Source organism: Leptonychotes weddellii, chromosome 7 (assembly GCF_054177405.1).
Source record: "Leptonychotes weddellii isolate Sample4059 chromosome 7, ASM5417740v2, whole genome shotgun sequence".
In the NCBI taxonomy this organism is placed as follows: domain Eukaryota; kingdom Metazoa; phylum Chordata; class Mammalia; order Carnivora; family Phocidae; genus Leptonychotes; species Leptonychotes weddellii.
In genome coordinates this window covers 125,288,974-125,302,224 of record NC_138375.1, presented here as the reverse complement: position 1 = coordinate 125,302,224, position 13,251 = coordinate 125,288,974, and positions in this window count along the sequence as shown.

The following is a 13,251-nucleotide window of genomic DNA, read 5'->3' as shown; positions in this document are numbered from 1 at the left end:
GGGGTGACTGGGTGATAGACATTGGGGAGGGTATGTGCTCTGGTAAGCGCTGTGAATTGTGCAAGGCTGTTTAATCTCAGATCTGTACCTCTGAAACAAATAATGCAATATATATTAATGAAAAAAAAAAGAAGAAGATAGCAGGAGGGGAGGAATGAAGGGGGGGAAATCGGAGGGGTAGACGAACTATGAGAGATGATGGACTCTGAAAAACAAAGTGAGGGTTCTAGAGGGGAGGAGGGTGGGAGGATGGGTTAGCCTGGTGATGGGTATTGAGGAGGGCATGTTCTGCGTGGAGCACTGGGTGTTATGCACAAACAATGAATCATGGAACACTACATCTAAAACTAATGATGTAATGTATGGGGATTAACATAACAATAAAAAAGAAAATAAATAAATAAATAAATAGGAAAATATGACCCATAATCGAGATAAAAATCAATAAAAGCAGACCCAAGAAAGACATAAATGAAGAAACTGGCAGGAAAGGAGGTTTAAAAGGTTATTACGAATATGGTCAAAAAGTCAAAAAGGTAGAGGAAGAAATGTGAAAGAAGAGAAATAGAAGACATTAAATGAGCCCAAATTAAGCACCAAGTGATGACAAAATAGTACCTGGAATGAAAATTAAAAATATACTTGGATACTGTAAAAAAAAGATTAGTGGATTTTAAGATGTAGCAATAGAATCAATGAAAATGAAACAAAGACAGTAAAAGACAAAAATAAAAAATAAAAATTCCACTGATCTCTAGTAGCAGAAGAGGCAGACTTTAGAGTACAAAGTAGTCAAAAACTTTTAACTTTTAATAAAAATTATAATCATATTGTTCTAAGAATCTCAACAAAGACCAAAGACATTATTTAGAGGAATATAAATAAAAGCAGATTTCTTGTGAGAAACAATGCAAGCCAGAAGACAAGAAAGCAGTATTTTTAAATTATGGGGAGTGAGGGTGGGAACTGTCAAGAAAGAATTCTATACCAAATAAAAAAATTATCTCAAAAATAAAGGTGACCTAAAGGAATTTTAAGGCAAAAAATAAGAAACTGATAGCATTTATCATCAGAAAACATTCAAGATAGATTATAGAAAGCTTTTCAGGCCAGAATCAAAAATTTGGACCTATGTAAAAGAATGAGCACCACAGGAAATAGCAGGTATGTGGGTAATTATAAAACATTTTATTTTCTTTAAAGAACAAGTGACCATTTAATGCAAAGAAGAGCAATGTAATACAGGTTCCTAACAAATGTGTGAAATGGATGAACACAGTATCACAAAGGATGGGTGGGAAAATGAATGTGTATTGTTCTAAGCTTCCTAAGAAATCTATGAAGTATGAAATTATTTCAAGGTGGATTGAGTTAATGATATAGATAGTATAAAACTTATAGCAACTAGTTAATGAAGAACGTCATATAGATTTGCTTCCTTCTCTGTTTTTATCTTATTTTTTCCTTCCCTTTCCCTATGTTCACTTCTTAACTATAGGGAACAAACTGAGGGGAGGAGAAGTGGGGGGATGGGGTAATTGGGTAATGGGCATTAAGGAGGTCACTTGATATAATGAGCACTGGGTATTATATTCAACTGATGAGTCACTAAATTCTACCCCTGACACTAGTAATACACTATATGTTAACAAAATTGAATTTAAATAAAAATAAATAAATAAGTCAGATAGGTTGTCTTTTGGTTTTGTTAACTGTTTACCATGCAAAGCTTTTTATCTTAATGAAGTCCCAATAGTTCATTTTTGCCTGTTTCCCTTGCCTTTAGTGACGTGCCTAGCAAGAATTTGCTGTGGCCAACGTCACAGAGGTTGTTGCCTGTGTTCTCCTCTAGGATTTTGATGGATTCCTGTCTCATATTTAGGTTTTTCATCCATTTTGAGTTTATTTTTGTGTATGATGTAAGAAAACGGTCCAGTTTCATTCTCCTACATGTGGCTGTCTAATTTTCCTAACACCATTTGTTGAAGAGACTGTCTTTTTTCCATTAGATATTGTTTCCTGCTAATCAAAGATTAGTTGACCATGGAGTTGAGGGTCCATTTCTGGGTTCTCTATTCTGTTCCATTGATCTACGTGTCTGTTTTTGTGCCAGTACCATACTGTCTTGATGACAGTTTTGTAATAGATCTTCAAGTCCAGAGTTGTGATGCCATCAGCTTTGGTTTTCTTTTTCAACATGCCTTTGGCTATTCGGGGTCTTTTCTGTTTCCATACAAATTTTAGGATTGTTTGTTCCAGCTCTGTGAAAAAAGTTGATGGCATTTTGATAGGGATTGCATTGAATGTATAGATTGCTCTAGGTAGCACAGACATTTTAACAATATTTGTTCTTCCAATCCATGAGCATGGAATGTTTTTCCACTTGTGTGTGTCTTCCTCAATTTCTTTCATGAGCATTCTATAGTTTTCTGGGTACAGATCCTTTGCCTCTTTGGTTAGATTTATTCCTAGGTATCTTATGGTTTGGGGCGCAATTGTAAATGGGTTAAATTCCTTAATTCCTCTTTCTTCTGTCTGTTAGTGTATAGAAATACAACTGATTTCTGTGCATTGATTTTGTATCCTGCCACTTTGCTGAATTTCTGTATGAGTTCTAGCAATTTTGAGGTGAAATCTTTTGAGTTTTCCACATAGAGTATCATGTCATTTTCAAAGAGTGAGAATCTGACTTCTTTGCTGATTCGGATGTCTTTTATTTCTTTTTGTTGTCAGATTGCTGAGGCGAGGATTTCTAGTACTATGTTGAACAACAGTGGTGTGAGGGGACATCCCTACCGTGTTCCTGACCTTAGGGGAAAAGCTCTCAGTTTTTCCCCATTGAGAAGGATACTTGCTGTGGGTTTCTCATAGATGGCTTTTATGATATTGAGGTATGTCCCCTCTATCCCTACACTGTGGAGAGTCTTAATCAAGAAAGGATGCTGTATTTCATCAAAGAGTTGACAAAACCAAAAGATAACCTACAAAATGGGAGAAGATATTTGCAAATGTTTTATCAGGTAAAGGGCTAGTATCCAAAATCTATAAAGAACTTATGAAACTCAACACTCAAAAAACAAATAATCCAGTCAAGAAATGGGCAGATGATAAATGCAAAAAAAAAAAAAAGAAAGAAAAGAAAGAAAGAAATGGGCAGAAGACATGAACAGACATTTCTCCAATGAAGACATACAAATGGCCAAAAGACATCGAAAAAAAAAATGCTTAGTGTCACTTGGCATCAGGGAAATAAGAATTAAAACCACAATGAGATACCACTTCACACTAGTCAGAATGGCTAACATTAACACGACAGGAAACAACAAATGTTGGCGAGGATGCAGAGAAAGGGGAACCCTCTTACACTGCTGGTAGGAATGCAAGCTGGTACAGCCACTCTGGGAAACAGTATGGAGGTTTCTCAAAAAGTTAAAAATACAGCTAACCTATGACCCAGAAATTGCACTAGTAGGTATTTACCCAAAGACACAAATGTAGTGATCTGAAGGGGCACCTGTACCCCATGTTTATAGCAGCAATGTCCACAATAGCCAAACTGTGAAGAGAGCCCAGATGTCCATCGACAAATGAATGGATAAAGAAGATGTGGCATATATACAATGGAATATTATTCAGCCCTCAAAAAGCGAAATCTTGCCATTTGTAACAACGTGGATGGAACTAGAGGGTATTATGCTAAATGAAATAATTCAATCAGAAAGACAATTATTATATGATTTCACTCATATGTGGAATTTAAGAAGCAAAACAGAAGAGCATAGGGGAAGGGAGGGAAAAATAAAACAAGACGAAATCAGAGAGGGAGACAAACCCCGTAAGAGACTCTTAATCACAGGAAACAAACTGAAGGTTGCTGGAGGGGAGGGGGTGAGGGAATGGGGTCATTGGGGATAGGCATTAAGGAGGGCACATGATGTAATGAGCACTGGGTGTTATATACAACTAATGAATCACTAAACTCTGTGAAATTAAAAATATACTATATATTAATTGAACTTAAATTTTAAAAATTTCATATAGCAAATAATCTAATAAAATTTGTATTTAAAATGGATTCATAAAATTTCCATTCAACAGTGCTGCTATAAACATTAGGGTGCATGTATCCCTTTGAATTAATGCTTTTGTGTTCCTTGGGGATATAATGGTGCGAATGCTGGATCTTAGGGGGGTTCTGTTTTTAACTTTCTGAAAAACCTCCATACTGTTTTCCTGAGTGGCTGCACCAGTTTGCATTCCCACCAACAGTGTAAGAGGGTTCCCCTTTCTGCACATCCTCACCAATATTTGTTTGTGTTGTTGATTTTAATCATTCTGAAGGTGTGACGTGATATCTCTTTGCAGTTTTGATTCATATTTCCCTGATCATCAGTGATGTTGAGCATCTTTTCATGTGTCTTTTGGCCAACTGTAGGTCTTTGAAGAAATGTCTATTCATGTCTTCTGCCCATTTTCTAACTGAATTGTTTTTTTTCAGTGTTGATTTTGATAAGTTCTTTATATCATATTGGATACTAACCCTTCATCAGATATGTCATTTGCAAATATCTTCTCTTATTCCATAGGTTGCCTTTCAGCTTTGTTGACTGTTTCTTTTGCTGTGCAGAAGCTTTTTATTTTGATGTAGTTTCAGTATTTTATTTTTACTATGGTTTCCTTTGCCTCAGGAGACATATCTAGAACAAAGTTGCTATGACTGATGTCTAACAGGTTACTGCTTGTGTTCTCCTCCGGCATTTTTATGGTTTCAGGTCTTACATTTAGGCCTTAAAGCCATTTTGAATTTTTGTGTGTGTGTATGGTGTAAGAAAGTGGTCCAGTTTCTTTCTTTTGCATGTTACTGTTGTATTTTCCCAACACCATTTGTTGAAGTGACTTTTTCCATTGGACATTCTTTCCTGCTTTGTCAAAGATTCATTGATCATACAGTTGAGTTCATTTCTGGGTTTTCTATTCTGTTCTATTGATCTATGTGCCTATCTTTGTGCCAGTACCATATTGTTTTGTTTACTGTAGCTTTGTAATATAGCTTGAAGTCCGGAATTGTAATGCCTCTAGCTTTGCTTTTCCTTTTCAAGATTGATTTAACTATTCAGCGTCTGTTCTGGTTCTATACAAATTTTAGAATTGTTTGTTCTAGTTCTGTAAAAAATGCTGTTGATATTTTGATAGTGATTGCATTAAATGTGTACATTGCTTTCCATAGTATAGACATTTTAACAATATTTGTTCTTCCAATCCATGAGCACAGAATGTTTTGCCATTTCTTTGTGTCATTTTCAAATTTCTTTCACCAGTGTTTTATGGTTTTCAGAATACAGGTCTTTCACCTATTTGGCTAGGTTTATTCCTAGATATATTATTATCTTTGTTGCAGTTGTACATGGCATTGTTTTGATTTCTTTCTGCTGCTTCATTATTAGTATATAGAAATGCAACAGATTTCTGTACATTGATTTTGTATCCTGTGACTTTGCTGAATTCATTTATCAGTTCTAGTAGTTTTAGGTCGAATCTTTAGAGTTTCCTATATATAGTATCACACCATCTGCAAACAGTGAAATTTTTACTCCTTCCTTGCCAATTTAGGTGCCTTTTATTTCTTTTTGTTGTCTGATTGCTGTGGCTAGGACTTCCAGTACTATGTTGAATGAAAGTGATGAGAATGGATATCCTTGTCTTGTTCCTGACCTTAGGGGAAAGGTTATCAGTTTTTCCCCACTGAGGATGATGTTATGCTTATCCATGATGTTATCCATCATGAATGGATGTTGTACTTTGTCAAATACTTTTCCTGCCATCTATTGAAATGATCATATGGTTCTTATCCTTTCTCTTATTTATGTATCACATTGATTGATTTGCAAATATTCAGTCACCCTTGTAACACAGGAATAAATCTGAGTTGATTAATTAATTAATGCTAGTAGTATGTTCCCCATACTCTTTTTTTCACTGAATTTATCACCACTAAAAATAAGAAAACTACATTTAAATTCAGTTTTAGGAGGATTCCTTACAAAATTATTTTCCACTTTGTATTCAAATTTTTATTACATTCATTTCTACCAGTCCTTCACATCAATCACATTTATTTGTACCACCATTTAATCCTAGTTTCATTGATTATACTTTAATTACAGGTGATTAATTCTTTATCTAGATTTATCCCATAACCAATATTAATTGTCTGTTCATATATCATGTTGATATCCTCTCTTATATATCCTAGAATGTCACATTTTTGTGACTTTCTGCCTCAAATATAAATGAAGTTAACATTGGCTGTTTGTTTGCTATTTTTTTCTTTTCGTTTTTTTCCCCCCTCTGGGCTCCACACACTGGGTGTGGAGCCCAACACAGGCTTGAACTCATGACCCTGAAATCAAGATCTGAGCTGAGATCAAGAATCGGACGCTCGACTGAGCCACCCAGGCACCCCATATTTCTTTTTTTCTTATATGGAATATACCATCTACATCAAGAGTTGTATGCTTTAAGTTGAAATATATATGAATCTTGAACAATAATAACCCTTTACCCATTATTTGCTCTAATTATAACATTTAGTAACATTAAGAATAAAATATATTAGCCTGGATCAAAATGGGAATTTCTCATTCATTTTGCAGTAAAAAATAGAGAATAAAATTAAGATTTTTATATCTTAATAACAAGAAAAATATCTAGGAATAACATAGTATAATGTAAGAATTTGGAGGACATAAATGTTATAAAATAAAGCAAAACTTAGCAAAATGTATTTAGCCTTTGGCTTAGGATGTACCTTGCCTTTGCCTCAAGTATGAGAGGAAATGAGGAAAATAATAAAGGTGTTTGACCCATGAATCTTTCAACTTAACTGCAATCAAATACACTATGAAACATTTCAGAAAACAAAAAAGTCGAAAAACATGATGGAGGCATGGTGAATTAGATTATGTGTATTTCCCTTTAATGCTGAATGTGGGGTTAGAGACAGAGACACAAAGAGAGAGAGAGAGAGACCCCTAGACAGACTAGCAATAAGAATACAAAGACTTCGAAAACTTCATCTTAGAGTCAAAGGGCATGATGAATCACTCAATTCTACTCCTGAAACTAAAAATAAAAAAATTAATTAATTAAAAGTACTATGGGATCGAATAAAAAAAAAAGTCAACATGCAGTTATAAAGGGAATCTCAGGCCAGATTTTTGTGTTTAGAAGTTACCTCTCACTGCAGTAGGGAGATTGGCTTGGAATATAAGACGAGGAGCAGAAAAGAATTTGATAGTTCTATGTAATATGAGAGAGAAAGAAAAATGGGAACTGGTTACAATAAGGGTGGAGAGGAATAAAAAGATTTAAGAGATATTTTTAAAGTATACTATAAATGTTCACTAACTGAGATAATGTGAAGAGAGAGGGAGAAGGAAATGAGGGTGGCATTGGCTTTCTGACTTCAGAGACAAAGCACTGTGAATGGAAAAAAAAAAGCTGGCTTGAGTCAAGAGAAGATAAATTCAGCAAAAGACATGTAAATTTTGGATGGCTGTGAGACATTAAAATAGAACTATCAAAAGGTAGGTGAATATTAGAATGATATGCATCTCTGTTTGCCCTAAAGAACTGTGGTTTGTTCTTGCTCTTCACTCATTCTCTCAAGTGTCAATGTAGATGACAAATTAAATGCTGTAATGAAGTGAAGCTATAGAGATCTCTGTGCAGGAGAAATATCAATTCTGCACATAGGAGAACATAAATGCTCCGTGCCTGGATGAGATTAACCATGAGTAACATGGACACTATGGAGATGATGAAAAGGAAAAAAAATTGGTGGACACCAACATTTTGACAACAGGCAAGAAAACTTGAAAAAGAGTTTTCCTGAACTTTATACAATACTACAGAACTACACAAAAGTTAGCACTGAATAGCTCATAAACATACACTTGGATTATTTCAATGAGGAAGGCAATTCCGCACTTAGATAGAAAACTGATTAACACAGGGGAAGAAAAGGAAAAATAAAAATCAGAGAGGGAGGCAAACTATAAGAGAGTCTTAACTGCAGAGAACAAACTGAGGGTTGCTGGAGGGGAGGTGGGTGGAGGGATGGGGTAACTGGGTGATGGGCATTGAAGAGGGCACTTGATGTAACAAGCACTGGGTGTTACATGCAACGGATTAATTACTACATTCTACCTCAGACTAATAACACACTATGTTAAATTGAATATAAATAAAATAAGAAAAGTGGCAAAAAAAAAATAGAGTCAGTTATCCTGGCATAAGAGGAAAATCAGAAGCTATGTTCAGAGCATTCAAACTGTGAAATTTTAGTTAAAGAAAACATTCAACTCTAGAAGCTAAATACCACAGACATGATATTCTAGCATTTGAAAATACCATCAATTATTTATCAAGTCCACTGCTAGCTATTTGGGTTTCACTGAGTGTTTCACTCTTAAGAATAATGCTGCTATAAATTTCCTTGCATATGTGCAAGAGTTTCAGCAAAATATATTCTAAGATTTGGAACTGCTAGATATTAGGATATGTAAATGTTTAACTACACTAAATGATGCACAATTATTTTTCAGAGGGACTTAACAAAATTATGTTCATGCAAGCAGACTCTGAAAAGCCCTACTCTTGGTAATCCTCACCAACACATGGCTTTGTCAGATTTACACAAATAAAAAACCATTGTGCATCTGCTAAGCATGTAATGGCATCTCATTGAGTTTTACTATCCATTTCCCTAGTTGTTAATTAGATTGAATATCCTTTTAAAGTTCCAAATTCATTCTATGAGGCAAACATTACCCCAATACTAAAACCAGAAAAGACACTACAGAAAAAGAAAGTATAGGCAAATATGTCCGATGAACATAGAAGCAAAAATTGTCAAAAAAATACTAGCAGACCAAATTCAACAATACATTTAAACAAATCATTCACCATGACCACATACAATTTATTCCAGAGATGCAAGGGTGGTTCAATATGTCAATCAATGTGATACATTAAATTCACAAAAGGATAAAAGCATAACCTCATCTCAACAGATGCAGGAAAAAGTATTGACAAAATACAATATCCCTTCATAACAAAACTCAGCAAAGTGGATTTAGAGGGAACATACCTCAACGCAATAAAAGCCATGTATGAGAAACCCACAGCTAACATCATACTTGATGATGAACAACTGACAGCTTTTCCCCTAAGATCAGGAACAAGACAAAGATGTCCACTCTCACCACTTATATTCAACACAGTACTGGAAGTTTTAGCCACAGCAGTTCAAAAATAAATAAATAAAAGGCACCCAAATTGATAAGGAAAAAGGAAAACTCTCACTATTTGCAGGAGTCATGATTCTATATATGAAAAACCCTAAAGACTCCACTGTAGAACTATTAGAACTGATAAATGAATTTAGTAAAGTTGCAGAATACATAATTAATATATGGGCATCTGTTGCATTTCTGTACACTTACTAACAAGATAACACAAAGAGAAATTAAGAAAACAATCCAATTTACAATTATATTAAAAAGAATAAAATATCTAGGAATAAACTTAACCAAGGAGTTTGAAAACCTATACTCTGAAAACTCTAAGACAGTGATGAAAGAAATTGAAGATGACACAAATTAAAAAGTAAACCATACTGACAGAATGGAAGAATTAACATTGTTAAAATGTCCATTCTAGAGGGGAGGGGGGTGGGAGGATGGGTTGGCCTGGTGGTGGGTATTGAGGAGGGCACGTTCTGCATGGAGCACTGGGTGTTGTGCTCGAACAATGAATCATGGAACACTTCATCTAGAACTAATGATGTAATGTATGGGGATTAACATAAGAATAAAAAAAATGTACCTTACCTATAATACTATCAAACACACCTAAAAAAAAAAAAATGTCCATACAACCCAAAGCAATCTACAGATTCAATGCAATTGCATCCTCATCACAAATACCAATGCCATTTCTCAAAGAACTGTGATGACCAATAATCCCAAAATTTGTATGGAACCACAAAAGATCCCAAAGAGGCAAAGCAATCTTTAGAAGGAACAAAGCTGGACTTAATATAATGCCAGATTTCAAGATATACTACAAAGTTATAGTGATCAAAACAGGATGGTACTGGCACAAAAGTAGACATATCGATCAATTGAACAGAATAGAAAGCTCAAAAATAAACCCACACCTATATGGTCAATTAATCGACAAAGGAGGCAAGAATATACAATGTGCAAAAGATGGCCTCTTTAATAAACAGTCTGGGAAAACTGGACAGCTACATGCAAAAGAATGAAACTGGTCTACTTTTTTTTATACTACACTAAAATAAACTCAAAATAGTTTACAGATTTAAATGTGGAATCTGAACCATGGAACTCCTAAAAGAAAACATAGGCAGTGATATCTTGGATATTTATATATCTTGGATATAATATTTATGGACATGTCTCCTCAGGCAAGGAAAACAAAAGCAAAAATAAACTACTGAGACTATACCAAAATAAAAAGATTTTGCATAGAGAAACAAATCATCAACAAAAAAAAAGGATATCTAGTGGAATAAAAATAGAAAAACCTTTTGATCTAGTAATTCTACTACTGGGTATTTACCCAATGAAAATAAAAACCCCAATTCTAAAGATACATGAACCCCTATGTTTAGTGCATCATTATTTACAGTAGCCAAGATATGGAAGCAGCCTAAGTGTCCCTTGACAAATGAATGGATAAAGAAGATGTGGTAAATATATATACAATGGAATACTATTCAGTCATACAAAAAGAATGAGATCTTGCCATTTGCAACAACATGGATGACCCTGGAGAATATTATGCTAAGTGAGTAAGTCAAAGAAATACAAATATCATATAATGTCACTTATATGTGGAATTTAAAAAACAAAATGAGCCAACAGGCTTTTAAATACAGAGAATGAACTGTAGTTGCCAGAGGCAAGCTGGGTGTGAGATGGGCAAAATAGATAAAGGGATTAAGAGGTAAAAACTCCTAGTTAGAAAGTAAGTCATGGAGATGAAAAATACAGTATAGAAAATATAGTGAATAGTACTGTATGGAGACAGATGGTGACTGCACTTGTCAGGGTGAGCACTGAATACTATAGAGAATTGCTGAATCAATATGTTGAATACCTGAAACTAATTTAACATTGTCAATTACACCTCAATAATAATGATAAAGATGAATATCTTTTTATGGGTTTCTTTGCCATTTAGTTATCCTCTTCTCAAAACTATTATGTTTAGTTTACTGTTATTTTTATTTTTCATGGTGTTAATCTGAATACAATCCTTTTTATTTCAAGTGTGTTTCTTCTCTTTTCATTCACTTAACTGTGGTCTTTGATGAACATATATTTAAGAAATTATCACAAAATAAACAGTACTTTATATACTCCTTTATTGGGTTATGATTTATGTAAAATGCAATGTATAGAAGTAAATTTGCAAAGTGACATGAGTTTCAAAGAATGTTCACATCTATGTAACCCACACCTCATAAAACATTTTCCTCACCACAGAAAGCTTCTCATGCTTTTCTTTTTCCAGTTCCTGATTTTTTGTAGAAGTGTTTCATGATTCGTTTTTCAGGTTAATACAATTCATTTATCCATTTTCATTTAATTATTAATTTCTGTGTCCTAAGTAATTGCTGCCAACCTCCAGGTTTCACTCATGATCTATCTCAAATTAGTTCACATGTGTAAATATAAGTAGATACTGAGGTTCATGATTTTTCATACAGATATCCCATTGTTCCAGCAGCACCGTTGAAAACAGTTTCCATTCCACACTCTGGAATTTCTCTGGTGCCTTTGTTGAAAGTAATTTTTCCATGTAATTCTGAGTCCATTTCTCACCTATTTATCTATGTTATACCAATGCCTCGCTGTCTTAATAATAGGAACATATAGTCAGTCATGATAACAGGCTTTACGAGTTTTCCAAAATATTTTTTGAGGCTCTCTAAATTGCTCTGATAGAATCACTATTGAGATTACATTCAAACTATAAATCAATGTGGATAGAATTGACAGCTTAAAACTTTATATTCTAATTGATACTCTTAAAACTGTAATGTGTATTTAAAAATCAATATAAAGGCACCTGGGTGGCTCAGTCGGTTAAACATCTGCCTTTGGCTCAGGTCATGATCACAGAGTCCTGGGATTGAGTCCTGTGCGGGGCTCCCTGCTCAGCTGGGAATCTGCTTCTCCCTCTGACCCTCCCCCTGCTCATGCTCTCTCTCTCTCTCATGTAAGTAAATAAAATCTTTAAAAAAAATTTAAAAAGTAAAAATTAATTTAAAAAATTACTATCACTCCTCTTCCAACAATAGAAGAAACTATAAACATTTTAATTACACTAACCCCTTCCATTCTTATTTGTTAGATTTTTCCATTATTTTAGTTTCTTTTTTTTAGTCAACTGAAGTAGACATTTTCAATCAACAATTTGTTGAGATTTACCTACAGACTTACCAGGTTTTTTTAAGTAAGAATTTTGATGTGTATCAGATTAGAATAATTTTTCATGCCTCGAAGTATAGTATTTAAATTACCTTTAGTCACACCTGCTATTAATAAATTACTAGAGGGCTTCTTGTTCTAACTGTGGACTTGCTTTCATTTTTAAAATGGTATCCAGAGTTTTCATTCCTAATTTTTCTGATACTTTCTATGAGCCTTTTGAGGATATTTCACTCTTTCCTGTCTTATTACTCTTTTTTTTTTTTATTATTTAAAGATTTTATTTATTTATTTGAGAGAGAATGAGAGAGAGCACATGAGAGGGGGGAGGGTCAGAGGGAGAAGCAGACTCCCTGCCGAGCAGGGAGCCCGATGCGGGACTCGATCCAGGGACTCCAGGATCATGACCTGAGCCGAAGGCAGTCGCTTAACCAACTGAGCCACCCAGGCGCCCCCTGTCTTATTACTCTTAATAAATCAGGGTATTTATCCTAATTTTTCAGGTACATCATCTGTCTATTCTGTTCACGTTTTTAAAATTTTTCTCTAATTTTTGCTTTTCAGTTTTACTACCACATCTCTAGGTGTAGATTTCTTCCCATTTATTTGTTTTGTTTGGGACTTTTCCTATTTCCTGAAACTAAATTTTCGAGTCTTTTATCTTTCCTGGGAAACATTGAAGCATCGTTTTAATAAGGCACCTCTGATGATCCAAGTATGATAGATT